Source organism: Coccinella septempunctata, chromosome 8 (genome assembly GCF_907165205.1).
Source record: "Coccinella septempunctata chromosome 8, icCocSept1.1, whole genome shotgun sequence".
In the NCBI taxonomy this organism is placed as follows: Eukaryota; Metazoa; Arthropoda; class Insecta; order Coleoptera; family Coccinellidae; genus Coccinella; species Coccinella septempunctata.
Genome location: NC_058196.1, coordinates 11,740,380 through 11,759,199, shown reverse-complemented (window position 1 = coordinate 11,759,199; position 18,820 = coordinate 11,740,380). Strand labels below are relative to the sequence as shown.

The following is an 18,820-nucleotide window of genomic DNA, read 5'->3' as shown; positions in this document are numbered from 1 at the left end:
AAAAACAATCTTATAATCGTTTCTTGGAACGTTGAAGGATTGAAAGCCCGCAGATCAGAATTCGAAGCAGAGGTTCAAGTACCGATCCTTGAGGCACACCCGGTTCCAATTGTCCGGTTTGAGAGGTTGCTCCATCTAGAGTTCATTCTGGCTTCTCTCTCAATTGAGTCGGCAAGTGCTTCGACTTTTTCAAGTCTCGTATATACCATTTTTTTGCTCCATGCAGTGGAGGTATAACTGTCCGTTCTCGTCGTAAGCATTTTTACATTTTGATCTATTGTATTTAGTTCCCTTAATCTCTGGTGCCATCTGTTATTACGCAGTTCTGTTAAAGCATTTTTCAATATCTGACTATGCTTATTCAGTTTCTTCTTGTCTTCTTCCCTTTTTGTTGTTCTGTAGATTTTTCTGAGTCCTCTGTTCTTTTTCATGAGTTCCTCTTTATCCCTTGGCGTATCTCCATGTGAATGTTTCGGAATGGGTTTTCTTATTCTCTTGGTGCTTTCTTCATAGACTTCTTTTATTTGATTTTCAAATTTTTCAACTGCTTCATCTAATTCATCCCGGGTGTTCATTTGAGGAGTTTTCGTGATTTTCTCCTTAAGTAAATTCTTATATTCCTCCCTGTCTTTGCAATCCTTGGTTTGTGTCTCATCTTCGTTTCTTGGGCCCTGTCTCACTATGAATTCTATGGGATTGTGGTCTGAAGTGCCATTTTCTATTGTATCAATGCTGATTTCTTCAGAGATGTCTTTCATTATGACAATGTCCAGTATATCGGGTAGTCCATTTACTCTTGGTATGTAGGTGGGTATATCAGGTCCTATCACGACGGCATTAAGTTTTTCAGCATAAATCTTCAGTCTTCTCCCGTTGGTATTTTCCACCCTACTGTTCCATTCCTGCGATTTGCAGTTAAGATCACCAATTATGATTTTCGGGTGTCTTCCTTCTAGTAGCGTTTTTAGATCCCCTTCCAGCATGTCCTTATCCTGTGATTTATGAGTTGAAATAATCTTCACTTGTCCTCGATTGATATTCACAATAATCGATATTGCTTCTACTTCTAGACCATTGAATATTTGGTCGAAATGGTGATCGATATTCCTTCTTGTATAGCAACGCCACCTGTGCTGTTAGGTCTATCATTCCTGTAGATATCGAAATTGGAAAATGCTATCCGAACGTTGGGGTTAAGTCTTGTTTTTCGAAAAGCTATGACATCCGGTCTCTTCTCCTCAATCAGTTCTTCGAATTCTGGTCTGCGGGCTCTCAATCCTGCGACGTTTCAAGAGACAATTAGGAGATTGTTCTTTATCGTCGTATCAGCCATTAAATATTCTTGATAATGTGCTGCATCTTCTTCTCAATCTCTTACTTCAGATTCTGCACCATCGTGCTCAGGAGGGTTTTCGTGAACTTATTCAGTTCCTCAGTGATTCCAGAAATTCCTTTCCTGGTTTCGGCTTTTTTGACGGTTTTTTATTTTTCGTCTTTTTCTCTGGTTTCTTCGTCTCTTTGACTGCTTTGGTTGCAGTTTCCTGGGGTTTCTTCACTTCCGATGAGTTCTGGGCTGGCTTCGGAGTATTTTGTGTAAACCTCGAGGTGGTTTGGTTCGATCTTGGCGATCTCTTGTTCTTTTTTGTGACCAATTTCCATCCCTTTCAGCTGGCTGGATGACCCTGTTTTGCACAAAGGCGCAAGAAGCATTACGTTCGTCATTCTCCCTGGTAAGCGTATTGTAAGAAATTCCTTAACCGGTTTCGGCTTTTTTGACGAGGTGGTGTTGAACTACTTCCTGACTTAGCTACACCATTACGAGGAAGAAAATAGTGAGGTTGACGCAGCTGATTTTATCTGCGAAATAAAACCTTCTTCAGTGTATTCTTTTATGGCGGTATGTTGACACTGCAATTGCGGAAAAAGTTTGAAATTTTGTTCTAACGAATACAGACACTTAATTGCACCTTCATACGAATTACCTAAGAGAGAAGGAAATAATTATTTATCTAACCACATAACGACCATTCGAATGTTGGGACACCGTAGGACGATAAAGTGCCCCACATGCTTCATCGTCCAGTGTTCCAACCCGTTTGCTAGATTTTTGTTGTATCTTTCGCGAATTTATGTTCCGCCGCGACAAATGAGGGGCAGTTCTACATTAGAATTGGTACCAGGCAGAACAGATATGGGATATAACTCACAAATTAAAAGAATGTTAGTTTTATATAATGAGGAGAGTTATCTTCCACCTCACTCGCAGATCATTGTCAAAAGAAATTTAATAAAATTGAATTGCATTCTCTATGACCTGTCTCTGTGCATTCTGACTGTAATTAAATATGTTAATTTGTTGTAATATTGTGATCTTCGATCCTAGGTTAGGAAAGTAATTTTCTATTCGATACGGGTACGGGCCGTCATTCACTGTTGGGTTAAAATTAACAATGATGTGCCTAAGGTGATGAAAGGACAAAAAAACAGAGCCTACACAACTAACACAAACGGTTTTTCGAACTCGTGCAAGCTCCCGTAGCTTCTGTGGAGTACTTCGATACCTACGGCTACGGAGAAACAGGATAAAATAATAACAATAATAATAAATAATCCTATTATGATGTAATATGTGAGCATCGAATAAAGTTCCCACACGTGAATGTTGAAACATCCTTATCCATCTCAAAGTGACCGTATAGGTAGGTATAGTGAGGCAGATAATTAAAATCTTTGAGGAATTCAATCACAGACGGATCAAATGTTGAACTAAATCACTTTCAACGGTTCCAGGCAATATTCGGTTTCATTTATATTTCCGATGTCAGCCTGAAGAAGTTCCATACTCAAAGTTGGCTGAGTGAAACAAGGAAACAAATTAGATTTCCGAAAGACCACAAGAAGATGAAGAGAATAAGAAATTAGAAACAGAATTAGCACAACCTAAGTTGTCCGAGTGGAGTATGGAGAATCAGCTGCGAGTAGAAATGATGTCATCTAGTTAGATCCTACGACGGAAGCAGCTGGTAGAAAAAAGAATGATTTATACCAACCTGACGTCAGGGACGGGTTCACCTGAAGAATTCTGCTGATAATAGGAAGCAATTCGAAATATGGTTTAAATAATTCCTAATATTTCAAATTGGTTTCCGGTGAATATAGTGTAAAAAAAAGCTTTTTGAGACTGACCTCGAAGTTGTATTATTCAGTTAGAAAAATGAATTACCTTGACTGAAGATGTTGAAATGAAGGAATCAAACTTTACAAATAAACTCATAAAATAAACTTGTACAGTTATCACCATTTTTGGAAAGTTCATCAAGGTGAAAAAGATTCGTACATACTTTAAGAAAACTATACAATCTGAAATATTTATAAATATAGGTACCTACTCCAATATTGGAAAGAAGGACATATTTTACGGAAATATGAATAATTTCAGATCTTTCGCGCTGAAATTCAGGCAAATTAGAGTTAGTTCTTGACAATTTCGAACAAGGTAAAAATGGTTCGATTTGACGCGACGCCGATGGTGGAATACTACGAGAGAAGTGAAGTTTGCGACACTTCGAAGTTGTGGAAGCCGAAAAACATCAAAATTTTCGATCATTTTAGGGTTTTTCCAATTTTGCTACAGACAAAAGTGTCAGAAAAGAAATATTCGTACCTTTTTCTGGATCGTATGCAACAATATCCAAATCGTTCGAATGCCAACAAAAATATGCAAGTCTTTCAAATGGTTCAGTAACATTCAAAAAATATACATGAATGAGTATCTACGCATCTTTCTTTCAGATGATTAGTTCGAAAAGACAAAAATCACTAATTTTCTTGATTGCTTAGCCAATGACGCCTGAAATGCATGATCATGTTTTTCTTGAATGGGGTTCACTAGGCAAATATTTTATGCATTCCAAAAGTCGTGAAAATGCAGATGAAACTAAATTACCTAGCTAACTGAGTTCCATTCCTTTGTAAGGAGCTTTTTTCAGCCTTAATAACCTCGCCACCTCAGTACCTCCCTATGTATTAACCAAAGAAGCTGTAATGAAGTCCAGTTTTCTGAGGAAAATTGGAGTTCATTTTAGTGCATTTCTTTCGTTTTAAATTTCCGTCTTTGAAAATATTTTAATTCTCGAATATTCCGTACGTTCATTCCGATAGGCAGAGTAAATGTAAAAAAACCGCTTATCTGTATTTCACGTTGTTTTTCTTACATGCCGCTGAAGATTTCGACGTTTTTCATCTGTTGATATGCGATAAACCGGAGCTGACGACGTTTTTTATTCTTGTCGCATTCTGGAATTTTCAGATTTTTACCGTGAGAGGGGATATGCCTATAAAAGCAAATTTTCCCCCCGCAACGGGGACTTTTTGACTTCTACTTCAGTTCGTTCACTTCGCTTCAGTATTTTCGATTTTTCGCCTCCAAACGTAGTGACTTCTGTTGTAAATTCAGTTAATTTTCGGTATTTCTTTCGCCGTTGAAGAATAATCATTTTGTGTTTGCATCAGTGCTTAGAGTTAATTTTTAGTTTTTTCTTTTAAATCCTTCGAGTTTCCGAGTGCTTGAAACAAAGGAGGTAGGTCCCCGTCTGTACCGTTCAGTTTCTTTGTTAGACCTACGCCGTTACTTCCTTAACTTTGACACTGCTGTACTGTATCGTTTTCTGTTGTATTTTATCGTTCTTTACCCTGTTTCGCGAGTCTGACTTTTCCCTGCGCTATCAGTCATGGCGTGTTAACCCTTGGGGTACTGAAGGGAAAGTTCCGTCAACCCCCCTGTCCGCGTCATAAGTGTTAAATCCGAAATCTCTTCTTTTCTGTCAGTCATGGCGTGTTATAACCCTTGGGGCAGAGAATAAGAGATACCGCACGTAGTCAGTGAAATCCCGTAGTTACGCTAAAAATAGACATTTTCTTCGCTGTCAGTCATGGCGTGTTAACCCTTGGGGCAGCGAATAAAAGTCTCGAACAGATCCGCCCTAGCCCTTGGGGTACTGAAGGGAAAGTTCCGTCAACCCCCCTGTCCGCGTTCCGCGTCATAAGTGTTAAATCTGAAATCCCTTCTTTTCTGTCAGTCATGGCGTGCTATAACCCTTGGGGCAGAGAATAAGAGATACCGCACGTAGTCAGTGAAATCCCGTAGTTGCGTTAAAAATAGACATTTTCTTCGCTGTCAGTCATGGCGTGTTATAACCCTTGGGGCAGCGAATAAAAGTCTCGAACAGATCCGCCCTTATTGTGTTTCATTTCCGGAGAAATACAACTACATACCGATACCGTATAGCAAGTCCTTAGCATTCATCAGTTCTGGTTGGCGCATTTTTATTGAACCGTTAATTTCTCACTACACCCGGTATAAGTTTCATAAAGTGCTCGTGACCGGATAAGATATCCCGAATGTATTTTCACTTATAGAATCACTCATATTTTATATCACACATGTCTCCCTTGTACATATAATTGGTTTCCGAAGGTGTGAATAAACTTTTACATAATTCGATTTTGACTTCTTCGTTGTCGCTACCACCCTAGACAACACCGAGCTCTGTCTCCGGCTAGCAGCTACTCTGGTAGGTTTGCTATTCTTCCTATTGAAAAGAATAGCTGGCGCTCGAGATTAAGGTTTCTCCGAGTAAACCGCGTTACAAAAATGGCGCCCGAGCAGGGACCGTGCAAAATCTAGTAGGAAACAACAGAGGTGAGAAACTTTAACCGGACAGTGAGTGAATTCCCGAAACAGTGAGTAAAACCTATTTCTTGAACGGAAAACTGTGAAAAATAAACTTGATCTGTGTTTCATTCCCTGCCACCTGTATTGAACTGTTATACTGTGAATTGAATTGGACTATATTTTGAAAATTTTCCTATTGTTGAAACCCATTGAAAATAATTTGTGATTATTCCTGTCGCCGATTACTTTATTGAGTTATTGAAAACTGAACTGTTTTTGCGCCTTAATATCAGTGAAAATTATTCCCGATTTCTTATTATTTCTGATTTATTGAATTGAACTGTTTTAATTTCGTATTGAAGGTGAGTGAATTTCCGAACATTTATTGTCACCATTGGTAAAATTTAATAGGTTTGATTTACCTATCGGTTTAATAGTGAATCACCTATTACCCTGTTGATAACTTGTCTACCTGCAATTATTTTCTTTTGACCTGTACTGTTGAAACTTACCAATTATTGCTGATTTTTCTGAAAATTCGATTATTGTGATTTATTTTCTGGATATTGAACTTGAAGAACTGTTTGGAATTTAACCTGTGCGTTCTGGTGCGATTCGAATTTCGGGAAATTTTCCGGACTATACGAAACGACTTGCGAGTGTGTGCGGTATTTCGCGAATATTTTCGGACTTTAGTGGGACTGATTGACATTTTTTTTTTCTCGAGTAACGTTGGACTTGTAAAATTTTAGTGTGATACATCGGGACTTAGATTATTTTAGTGCGCCGGGACTTGAACTTAGATTTTTTTCTGATACACCGGGACCTAGACTTGGGGTTACACCGATACCCACTTCGAATTTAAGTGAATAGGTTGGCTAACGATTAACTTACCGGGTTGGAGTGTGAAATACTGGTAGTTCTGAATCGGACTTAGTTGAATATAATATGTCGAACATGGATGTAAACCGGTTACTCAGTGATGAACTTACATACGAATTACAACTGAGAGGACAATCGATACCGGGTACTGTGATGACTAAACGGAGTCTGCTACGACAAGTACTTCAGTCTAATGAACCTCTATTACCCCAAACATCATTGAATTCCGCCTCGGAGATTGAGATTTGCCAAAATAAACTCACCGATTTAGTGGAATCCCTTCAGAACTTCAATCATGAGAATGCGGCTAACGAATTTTCGCGAATTTACACCCGATTAATACACATTCAAGGAAGGCTGGACTTTATTGCCACTGCAGACACAACACAGTCACAACTAGTTGGACAAATGAAGGCAACTACAGCTAAGGCGTTGGAAATACTGGAGGAGCTACGTAAAAAGAGTAATCGTGAACAGCCGCAGCCATCTAACCGACATCAGAAATCTCTCTTAGATGTGGAGGTGCCCAGTTCACCTGGTGTGTCACCGATCCAACCGGAACGGATTTCGAGGATCCGGGAGTTATCGCTTATCGACTTGGAAGATGGTGTCGATCCTCCTCTAGCAGCGGATGTCTCACGTACTGGTACACCTGTAAGGAATCCAACATTAGAACAGGTCATGAATGAGACAAGACAGACATGTACAGCATTACTGCGACAGTTACCAGCAATACCTCTCACACAGTCACAGGACTGTGGGACAACAACACCTGAGGGTCTGACACAGGGTAGGTGGATTAATTTTACACGAAGGGTGTCTTTTCCACACTAACCTGTACCTTGGATAAGTTCTGACCGACCAGTCATCACAACACCTGCCAGATCAGAACCGGAGTCCCGATCAACAATACCGACTATCCCGGTACACAAATGGAACATTTCCTTTGATGGCACTGGAAGTGTGACCGGATTCCTTGAAGAAGTGGAGAGGCTGGCTGAATCCCGTAAAGTGTCCCTGGAACAAGTTTTTGAATCAGTTTAAGAATTACTACGCAAGGATGCAAGGGATTGGTTTATTCCCAGGAGAGGTACTTTCGAGGACTGGGAAGATTTTTCCAACCAACTGAAAGAAGCATTTCTGCCTGTCAACTACGAGGAGAATCTGTTGGAGGAAATAAAAAGACGAACACAAGGACCTGAAGAAGAGCTGCTTCTGTATGTTACCCGGATGCAGAACTTATTGCAGAAACTCACCTATACAAAACCATCCGAGGTGGAGCAGATCCGACTTATCCGACAAAGGTTGATCCCGCCCTTACAGCAGGCCTTGGCCTTCCAGGAGACCAAGACGTATGATGAACTTCTCCGTAAGGGGAAAGTTTTTGAACTGGTCCAGTGGCAGATGAGCCAGTACACCCGGCCACCCTCAAAGCCAGGTTTCGTGGAGGAACCTCACCTGACGTACACTCCCCGTCAGCTGAACCGATATCAAGCAAGTTTTTCTGTGGATACCGGAGAACAGGTTTACCAAACAACTGAACACAGGGAATCAGTCCCGCCGACACCAGCCAACCAGACACGACTTTCTCCGCCGGGGGAAAGCCGTCCGAAGCCACCCAGATCCAGAGAGTCAATGGTCCAGCAACAGAAATCACACCGTCCGACTTCTGGAGACAGGTCCGAAGGTAGACCCGGAACTTCAACACTTCCACCCCGCCGTCGAGCCGAAAATAACCACGCTGACCGGGCCCAGTCATTATCAGGGAGGAGAGAATTTTCTGTTCTCGATGTCAGAGGGAAAACATTCTCTCACGAGATTGTCCCTGCCGTCCGGAAAACTAGACGGAGATATGGAGAAGGAGTCGACCATATCTCCCGACACACTGACTCCCATGACATCGACTGCCTGGAATGATAACCGACCGCTTGTCGAAGTTAAGATAGCCGGAGAGCACTACAAAGCATTAATTGACACGGGAGCCACGAAGAGTTTCGTAAGTCGGAAAGTGGCAAAGCAGTGTGAAAGCAAGGGAATCACCGGACAACATGTTGAGAATGGTTTCGTGGTAGTTGCAAATGGTCAACCCACGACAACACCCAAACTCTTCACTACCGCTGTTCACCTGGCTGATTATTCCTTGACCGACGTAAAATTTTTGTTGGTGCCTGATTTCCCAGTTGACCTCATTCTAGGAATGGACGTATTGGGAAGGTTCAATTTTTTCATTAACCTCAGTACCGCGGACTGTTACCTGGAAGGTCGACTGATTGCCAAACCAACACCGAAAACTCAAGAAACTGTTGAAGTGCAGGGCCGGAGAAAATCCCTGAATACACCTGCAGACAAGTCATCACCTAAACCGTTACCGTCTGTAGATTCCGTATACCTGGCCGAGATAGAAACAACCCAATGCAAATGGTACAACAAGAAGTTACAGGAGGTGGAAAAAGACCCAGTAAATTTTCCTGACTACGCCGTTAAAAATGGAAAACTGTTGCGACATTTCTGGGACTCATCCGACTTCACAGAAGATGGAACCGACCAACCCTGGAAACTCTGTGTACCGACCGAACAGCGAACAGAAGTACTGCAGGAAAACCACGACTCAGAACTAGCAGGTCACATGGGAATTGCCAAAACGATTGCACGGATAGCCAGAAACTATTACTGGCCAGGGATGTTTAGAGACATTGCGAAATACGTGAGGAACTGCACATCGTGCCAAAAGTACAAAGTTTCGCAACAGAAAACCCCTGGTAAGATGCAACCACACCGAATGGCGGATGCGCCGTTCAAAGAAGTATCCACGGACATGGTAGGACTATTGCCACGGTCGAAGAAGGGAAACTCCTACATCGTGGTTATGCAAGACCGGTTCACAAAGTGGTTAGAGTGTCGTCCGTTGCGGAAAGCCAACGCCAAAACTGTTTATTCGGCTCTCTACGAACAAGTTATCCTGAAATACGGTTGCCCAAAACTAGTAATATCCGACAATGGAGTACAATTCAACAGCAGGCTATTCAAGAACAGTCTCCGAGAGCTGAACATCGCTCACCGTTTCACATCACCGTATACTCCTCAGTGCAACCCTGTAGAAAGAGCTAACCGTACCCTAAAGACCATGATAGCACAGTTTTGTGAAGCCGATCAACGAACCTGCGATGAAAAGATAGGAGAGTTAACGTTTGCCATCAACACCGCTAAACAGGAGTCTACTGGATTTACACCGGCATTTTTAAATTATGGAAGGGAACTAGAAGTCCCGAGGGCGATTTATTCGACAAACCCCCACAATAATGAAATGAACGGAGAATCCAACTGTACAGAAGAAGAAAACAGAGACATGACTTATCGTACTCAACAGATCAAACATCTCCAGGAGGCTTATGAGTTGGTCCGTACTAAACTATACCGTGCCTTCCAACAACAGGCTCACCACTACAATCTTCGACGAAGAGAAATCCGATACCATGTGGGAGATAAAGTTCTACGCCGGGACAGTCCTTTATCCTCGGCCGTTGACAGTTTCGCCGCCAAATTGGCTCCGAAGTTTTCCGGACCGTTTACCGTCGTTAAAGTTGTTTCACCTGTCGTCTACGACCTGAAAGATACAGAGGGTAGAAAAATCACTAACATACACATTAAAGATTTAAAACAATTTCATGCATAATATCTGTCATGATCCGTTAACCGTTCTATAGAAATAACCTCTGAAAGGAGGAAATCCGTTATTTTTTCCGTTACCGAATAAATATTTTTTTTTCCGTTACCGACTATACTATTAGTTTCTGTCTACCTGTTGATCCGAATAACTGTAGTTGCTCAATTAACCGGAACCTCCAGACAATCTGTCTCCAAGAATCAACGGATAGAACCACCCCGGAAGAAGTTAAACAAGTTCCGCATGCAAACCAGCAGGGAGTTAGCCCTCCGTGCCTGTCCAAGAAACCAAGGAAGCACCTGCAAGGAGAAATCACATAAATCTGAAGCCCATTATTATACATGTTAGAATTAATAAAACACGTGGTTGATACTTTTTATTCACAAAGTAAGATGGCGGTCGGTTATCTAGCACGTGGAGGTGCTCTAACACAGGGTCAGGTACAAAGCGTATCGGCCGACAAGATAGTTCAAGTAATAGTCTGTTCGGCCTGTTCGAAGAGAGGGCAGGTAACATTGGAGCACAGAGTTCACAGAGCAAAGGTTCTATACTCTTATTCTTCCTTCGACATTCGTCGTCGGACATTATCAGTATATTTTAAGGGGGGTCAAATTAACATTTGCTAACACGGCCATACTGACCACTGAAACGTCCTCGTTTCACTTAGTAGGCATAAACAATATCTTAATATCAAACAACATTGTTAAAGGGAGCTCGTAAACATAAAACAGTTGAATCTTTGTGTACATGGCTCTGTTTGATGCGCTGGCTCGCGCTGCGGCATTATTATAGGTGGAAAAAAGAGCCAAGCGAGAAAAAATCCACCACCGCTTACTGTTTACAGATCAGGTCAGCAAAACACTTGGAATTTCAAAAGTTGATAAAATTGTCATTTACAACATATAAACTGTTAAATTAGGTTTGTGACATTGCACAGAAGTTAGCCTCTACTAGGGACTCCCGTCCGGGCCTTACTTGTCAATTGCACAGAAGTTAGCCTCACTAGCGACCTCCCGTCTAGGCCTTACTTGTCAATATCACAACTGTGAAATTGAACAGAGGTTAGCCTCAACTAGGGACTCCCGTCCGGACCTTACTTCTCAATTGCACAGAGTTAGCCTCACTAGCGACATCCCGTCTGGGCCTTACTTGTCAATATCAATACTGTAAAATTACACAGAAGTTAGCCTCTACTAGGGACTCCCGTCCGGACCTTACTTGTCAATTGCACAGAAGTTAGCCTCACTAGCGACCTCCCGTCTAGGCCTTACTTGTCAATATCACAACTGTGAAATTGCACAGAGGTTAGCCTCAACTAGGGACTCCCGTCCGGACCTTACTTCTCAATTGCACAGAGTTAGCCTCACTAGCGACCTCCCGTCTGGGCCTCACTTGTCAATTTTACATATTCGTATTTAAAGTACCGAAAACTTATCATGGAATTTCAAGTGCTTTGGAAAACATTCAACATAAAATGAACATGAGACAATACAATGGATCATAACATACCAATAAGAATCTCATAAGGAACAGTATAGAACATAAAATCTGATGGACATGAGAATATTTCACTTCATCATGGCGCATCATTGAAACTAGCACTCACTCATCACTATTTGCTTTTTTTTAGGCCAAGATCTCATTGGTTCTATTCTGGACTCCTACTCTTCTCAAGGCATATAGATCGTTTGGTAGGACTGCTTGCACTTCGAAAGGTCCAATAAATGTTGGCTTCAGTTTTTCTTCATTCGATAGATGTCACCTTCATGGAAATTTTCTGATTAACATCAATCGGTAACCTAACCTGATGTTCGAGACCTGCCAGCGTTATACTATACTCCTGGATTGCTCAACGGGAACATTTTACATTCTTGAGAGCGCTTGTCTTGTGTAAATCTTCATAAGAATTCACGTACAAAACAGATCAAACTTTTGCAATTGGTTTTGATTTTCCTGAAACATAACAAAGCGCCAGTATCTTATTTTCACTAGGTATGTTCCGACTAAGTTAGTCGACTTGCTTGAAAATTTTTGTTATTTGACAATATTCGATTTATTCAATACTTTACTAATCGCTCGTCCAATCCTGACAAGTCTAGATTCAAATCTAATGTGCTAATTGATTGTTACGAACACTGGGTAACTAAAGTTTAACTGAACTTGTTTCTCTCTTTTTCTTAACAAAATAAAAATCTTCAGTATGTCTCTTTCAATCACAGATATTACATTCAAGACTGGAATTTTCTGGATTAGAATTAAAACAACGTTTCTTTACAATAATCTAACTTTCTATGCCTAAATTTTCCACAGTTCCTACAATTACCATGAAAGGTTTTGTCTGATTCTGTTTTCAGTAGCTGCTTCATTTTTCTAGTTTTCTACTATTATCTGAGACTAATATGGAGCGTCGGAATCCTATGAAGAAGGCAATTTCAGCTGCTACATTTCATTCTTAGATTCTTGCACTAATAATCTATTCTAAACTTCTACATTTGTGATATCATGTGCTATCAAGCTCAACACTATTTCCCACGGAAACTTTTCACAAAGTTTCCTGATCGAATTCAACTTGGCATGAGCATACTCTACTAACGAACTAAAATTTGCACTACTTATCAACATGCTAGCTTTAAGCCTCGTGACCGGAGTTCCTTTCTCAGGGAACGCTATCTCTAAATTCCTAGAAAATGTTGACCAATTTCTAACTATCGGTTTCCAATTTTGATAAATTTTGGCTGCACGGCCTTTCAGAGCTTGCCCACAACAGTATCAGACGTACCTGTTTACGAATTTAATTTGATCAACTTCCTCAATCCACTCCTTGGTTGAAAAGGATGTATCGTCGGGGTCAAACTGGGCTAACGATGATTATGCGGTCACCACGTGGTCGGTGTCGTTCCTTAAACTAAACATGTTGGCTAGCAACTCCATCATCTTCATTTGAAGTTGGGCCAGGTTCTCCATTATCCGCATTACCGAAATGGCTTCACTTTCTTCGGGAGCTTTGTTGAGATTGTGCTGGTCCATTTCGGCTTATTCTTGTAGATTCTCACAAAACACAAACGATTTTCACTCACAAAATAGGATCCTCAATTTCTTTTCTCGAAAGAAGAAATTTAATCCCACTTCTGATGTTAGAATTAAATTAAGACACGTGGTTGATACTTTTTATTCACAAAGTAAGATGGCGGTCGGTTATCTAGCACGTGGAGGTGCTCTAACACAGGGTCAGGTACAAAGCGTATCGCCCGACAAGATAGTTCAAGTAATAGTCTGTTCGGCCTGTTCGAAGAGAGGGCAGGTAACATTGGAGCACAGAGTTCACAGAGCATAGGTTCTATACTCTTATTCTTCCTTCGACATTCGTCGTCGGACATTATCAGTATATTTTAAGGGGGGTCAAATTAACATTTGCTAACATACATAATTATAACCGACTACACCGTCACAATTCCGTTCAAATTCTGTACCTACACCACCGTTGACCGAAATAGTGTATCTACAGATAGTCATCCGTTCAGCATGCAATTAAATATAAATCAAACCGATCAAAACCGTCTGAAAAACCTGATATTTATGTGAGGAATATTAATAAAGGATACTGTTTCACATTTCAACTGAGTATATCCGTCTATTAATCCAATAGATCTAACCAATTTTTATTCTGAACCGAACCGAAATTATTGTACCGTCAATTTAACACTGTCTACCTGAAGAAAACACCGTCTACCTGAAAAGAGAAAGCAGAGGAAAACCGCTCCAGGAAGAAAAGTGGACCACGAGGAACGATTAAGATCGGAGAATTTATTGTTAGAAATTACCCACCTGCGAGTCTCCTGCCGGCTCCGAGAGTCCCAGCGTCCGTGTGGCCAGGTCGAGGGGGGTGAGCCGGTCCATTCGGTCCGTTGAGCCCCACGTACCGGAGGTCTTCCACCTGTTGCAGCTCCCACGAATCCTGGGTAACCTACAAAACCACGATGGAATTCAAACATACGCCAAACACGGTTAAATTAGGTACTCACCGGAGGAATGAAACATGGCACGTTTCCGACCAGCGATAAAGATGGATTTCCACATGGAGAAAGAAGATTTTCCACTATAATAATTGAACATCTACGCACGGAACGCTGAACAAAATTCTTTGACCAGATGGCGGAGACCTGCGCCGAACTGACGGACGCTGACGTTTCTGCGTGCGCATTGGAACTACCACTGCCAACCATAGAGAGGCATAGGTACTTCACTTCACTTGTAATAAGTTCTACTCTGTAATCTGTACTTGTGATCTGGTCACGTGCATTTATAGGTGGCGCGCGCGAAAGTAAGGTCATTATTTCTAGGGGTAGATAGAGTCGTGAAATTAAACTCACTATTTCATCGTAAGTTAATTTCTTCCGAGCTGAAGAGGGTGTAATGAAGCCAGTTTTCTGAGGAAAATTGGAGTTCATTTTAGTGCATTTCTTTCGTTTTAAATTTCCGTCTTTGAAAATATTTTAATTCTCGAATATTCCGTACGTTCATTCCGATAGGGAGAGTAAATGTAAAAAAACCGCTTATCTGTATTTCACGTTGTTTTTCTTACATGCCGCTGAAGACTTCGACATTTTTCATCTGTTGATATGCGATAAACCGGAGCTGACGACGTTTTTCATTCTTGTCGCATTCTGGAATTTTCAGATTTTTACCGTGAGAGGGGATATGCCTATAAAAGCAAATTTTCCCCCCGCGACGGGGACTTTTTGACTTCTACTTCAGTTCGTTCACTTCGCTTCAGTATTTTCGATTTTTCGCCTCCTAACGTAGTGACTTCTGTTGTAAATTCAGTTAATTTTCGGTATTTCTTTCGCCGTTGAAGAATAATCATTTTGTGTTTGCATCAGTGCTTAGAGTTAATTTTTAGTTTTTTCTTTTAAATCCTTTGAGTTTCCGAGTGCTTGAAACAAAGGAGGTAGGTCCCCGTCTGTACCATTCAGTTTCTTTGTTAGACCTACGCCGTTACTTCCTTAACTTTGACACTGCTGTACTGTATCGTTTTCTGTTGTATTTTATCGTTCTTTACCCTGTTTCGCGAGTCTGACTTTTCCCTTCGCTATCAGTCATGGCGTGTTAACCCTTGGGGTACTGAAGGGAAAGTTCCATCAACCCCCCTGTCCGCGTCATAAGTGTTAAATCCGAAATCTCTTCTTTTCTGTCAGTCATGGCGTGTTATAACCCTTGGGGCAGAGAATAAGAGATACCGCACGTAGTCAGTGAAATCCCGTAGTTAAGCTAAAAATAGACATTTTCTTCGCTGTCAGTCATGGCGTGTTAACCCTTGGGGCAGCGAATAAAAGTCTCGAACAGATCCGCCCTAGCCCTTGGGGTACTGAAGGGAAAGTTCCGTCAACCCCCCTATCCGCGTTCCGCGTCATAAGTGTTAAATCCGAAATCTCTTCTTTTCTGTCAGTCATGGCGTGCTATAACCCTTGGGGCAGAGAATAAGAGATACCGCACGTAGTCAGTGAAATCCCGTAGTTGCGTTAAAAATAGACATTTTCTTCGCTGTCAGTCATGGCGTGTTATAACCCTTGGGGCAGCGAATAAAAGTCTCGAACAGATCCGCCCTTATTGTGTTTCATTTCCGGAGAAATACAGCTACATACCGATACCGTATAGCAAGTCCTTAGCATTCGTCAGTTCTGGATGGCGCATTTTTATTGAACCGTTAATTTTTCACTACACCCGGTATAAGTTTCATAAAGTGCTCGTGACCGGATAAGATATCCCGAATGTATTTTCACTTATAGAATCACTCATATCTTATATCACACATGTCTCCCTTGTACATATAATTGGTTTCCGAAGGTGTGAATAAACTTTTACATAATTCGATTTTGACTTCTTCGTTGTCGCTACCACCCTAGACAACACCGAGCTCTGTCTCCGGCTAGTAGCTACTCTGATAGGTTTGCTATTCTTCCTATTGAAAAGAATAGCTGGCGCTCGAGATTAGGGTTTCTCCGAGTAAACCGCGTTACAAAGCTGTATATATATACAAATTCATCTGAATTCAAGTATATATTATTATGTAACAGCAACATATGTTCACAGTTGCATACAATTGATGTTTTTTTGTTTTTTTGCGGCTCAGATGTGGAGAGATCAGAAAAGGGATCTACGTCATCAACATCGACTAGCAGCCTTAGTAAAGAATAAGGCTAAGCCATTTAATAAAGTGTCTCACGATATTTCTCTCGATATGGGCATGATGATATATAGGTATTAGTATTAGTTCGGTTGGAATATTGTCGAAATATGGTCAAATACCCAGTAAAAAACCCTTCTCCCCATGAGTGTAATGAAGTGTAAGAGTTGAAACTGCTTACAAAATGAGCTGATATATTTCATATCGAAGGGCATCTCGCACTGCCAAAATTGATCTTTCCTCGAAAAAAAAAATTCAGGCAGTTCTTTCCCAGTAACCAGAAAATTTTACCTGAAGAAAAAAGGAGCAGAATATATACAGATACTTTTCCGAACAGATCCTTTTCATCAAATAGCATTTCCCCGACTCAATACATCCAAGAAACTGTCAATCATAGTCGACATCTTGAATAAAGACTTTTACCTGAGGTTGTGAAAGCTGCCAAATAGATCATGGATAGAAACCGGACACAAACAGAACGAGAGACAGAGAATGCTCACCAGCTCACCACTGCCTGACACTCTGAAGCAAAACTTAAGTCTGCAGAATGCCTGAGGAGATATAAAAGCAATTATAGCCAGAAAAGAGACAATAATTCATTCGAAAAGTCGGAAGCAACTTTTTACCGATCACTCACATCGTCTGATGGAGAATATGGAAAGCTGCCACCAAAGGAAGCCATTGAACAATTCTGGACCGAACAGTTATCAACGAAACCTCAGTTTAATGGAGATACCGGATGGAATGAAGATGAAAAATCTGAAGCAATAAAATATGAGCCGATGCATCAGAACATGATCACAATTGGAGAAGTGAAATCAGCTATCAGAGGACTACATAATTATAAACAATCTGGGCCTGATGAATTACAGAACTTCTGGATCGAGAAACTTTGGATCATGCATGATAATTTAATCTCCGCAATAAATGATGCCATTTAGAATCCTGAACGAATGCCAGTATTCCTTACAATGGCACAACATACCTATTACCTAAAGACCAAAGGAATACAGAAGACCCGTCCAAGTACCGACCAATCACATGTCCTCCAACGATGTACAAATTAATCACATCGAGCATTTCAAACTGAATTCACAACCATTGCGAAAGGAATAACATTATCGCCATGCAACAGAAAGGATACACCGAAGACAGCTGAGGATGCAAAGAACAATTAATAATTGATTCAGTTATCTGCAATCAAGCGTTCTCCAATCGAAGGAATCTTTACGCTGCGTACATAGACTAGAAAAAAGCATTCGATTCCATACCGCACGAAAGGCTCTTAACGAAGTCGAAAATTTACAAGGGGGATACCAATATTGTTAAGTACTTTAAAAATGTCATGTCAACATGGCGTACTAGTCTTCCAATGGAACCAGCAGATTACAACAGGACCTATTCCAATAAGACGCAGAATTTTCCAAGGAGATTCGCTGAGCTCTCTGTGGTTCTGTATGGCCCTGAATCTCTTGTCTCATATATTGAATTCTACGGACTACGGATTTTCCATCAAGAGCGCCAGTAGAACTATGATGAAACTGAATCATCTCCTTTACATGGAAGATTTGAAACTTCTTGGATCTGACAAAAAACAAATGCAACATATGCTGAAAATGTCGACTGCTGAACATAACGGGGAAAAAATAGCGATGGTACGTTCAAACTCAAGGAAGGTGCAGAAATAGAAGCAGCAGTAAGGAGACACATACAAGTATCTAGGCATAGAACAGGCAAGAAAAATCAATCAGCGCCAGATGAAGAAAGGATTAACGGAAGACTTCACCCGAAGATTGAGAAGGATAGTGAGAACTGGTCTCAACAGCAAGAATCGCTCGGCGCTGAGCGACTCATTCTGTATAATCTCTTGGACCAACTCGGATTCAGCAGCCCTACAGAGAAAAATAAGGACGATGCTGACTAAACACTGTAAACATCACCCCAAAAGCTCAATACAACGAACAAAGCTGCCACGAAATCTTGGGGGTAGAGGAAATGTTGATTTGTCTAACCGTATGTCCCATGAAATTGAAGGACTTCGAAAATATTTCCTGAGGAAGGCTGCTTCATCAGAAGTCCATCGAGTAGTTTGTGTTGCTGATAGTTCTACACCGTTAAAGCTACAACAGGACCACTTAGAAACCTTGGAAATCCTGGCAGAAAGTGAAATGCAGAAATTGATTGGCCTACCTTTGGATGGAAGGCACCAGAACGAGGTCAACCATGATTACATCGACATATCTGAATCGAACTACTGGTTGACTTCCGGAAGGTTTTTTCCCGAAACAGAAGGCTTCATCCTCGCCATACAGGATCAGGTGATTCAAACAAGGAACAATGAACAAGGAACATGAAATATATCGCCAAGGATTACTCAGTGGCGGACGATAGCTCTCGTTATGGCTGTGCCTGTGCG

At 41.1% G+C, this 18,820-nt stretch overlaps 1 protein-coding gene and 1 long non-coding RNA gene across 3 annotated transcripts in view; one reads left to right on the top strand and one right to left on the bottom strand.

Annotated features, from left to right (window-relative positions):
- Positions 1-18,820, top strand: part of LOC123318930 (C3 and PZP-like alpha-2-macroglobulin domain-containing protein 8) — a 1,198,665-nt gene that overhangs the window by 12,698 nt on the left and 1,167,147 nt on the right. The window lies entirely within an intron of this gene.
- LOC123318941 lies at positions 11,857-12,100 on the bottom strand. The gene is made up of 2 exons (XR_006538421.1): positions 12,039-12,100; positions 11,857-11,982 (listed from the first exon to the last, which is right to left on the bottom strand). It is a non-coding gene; the product is annotated as an uncharacterized LOC123318941 (long non-coding RNA).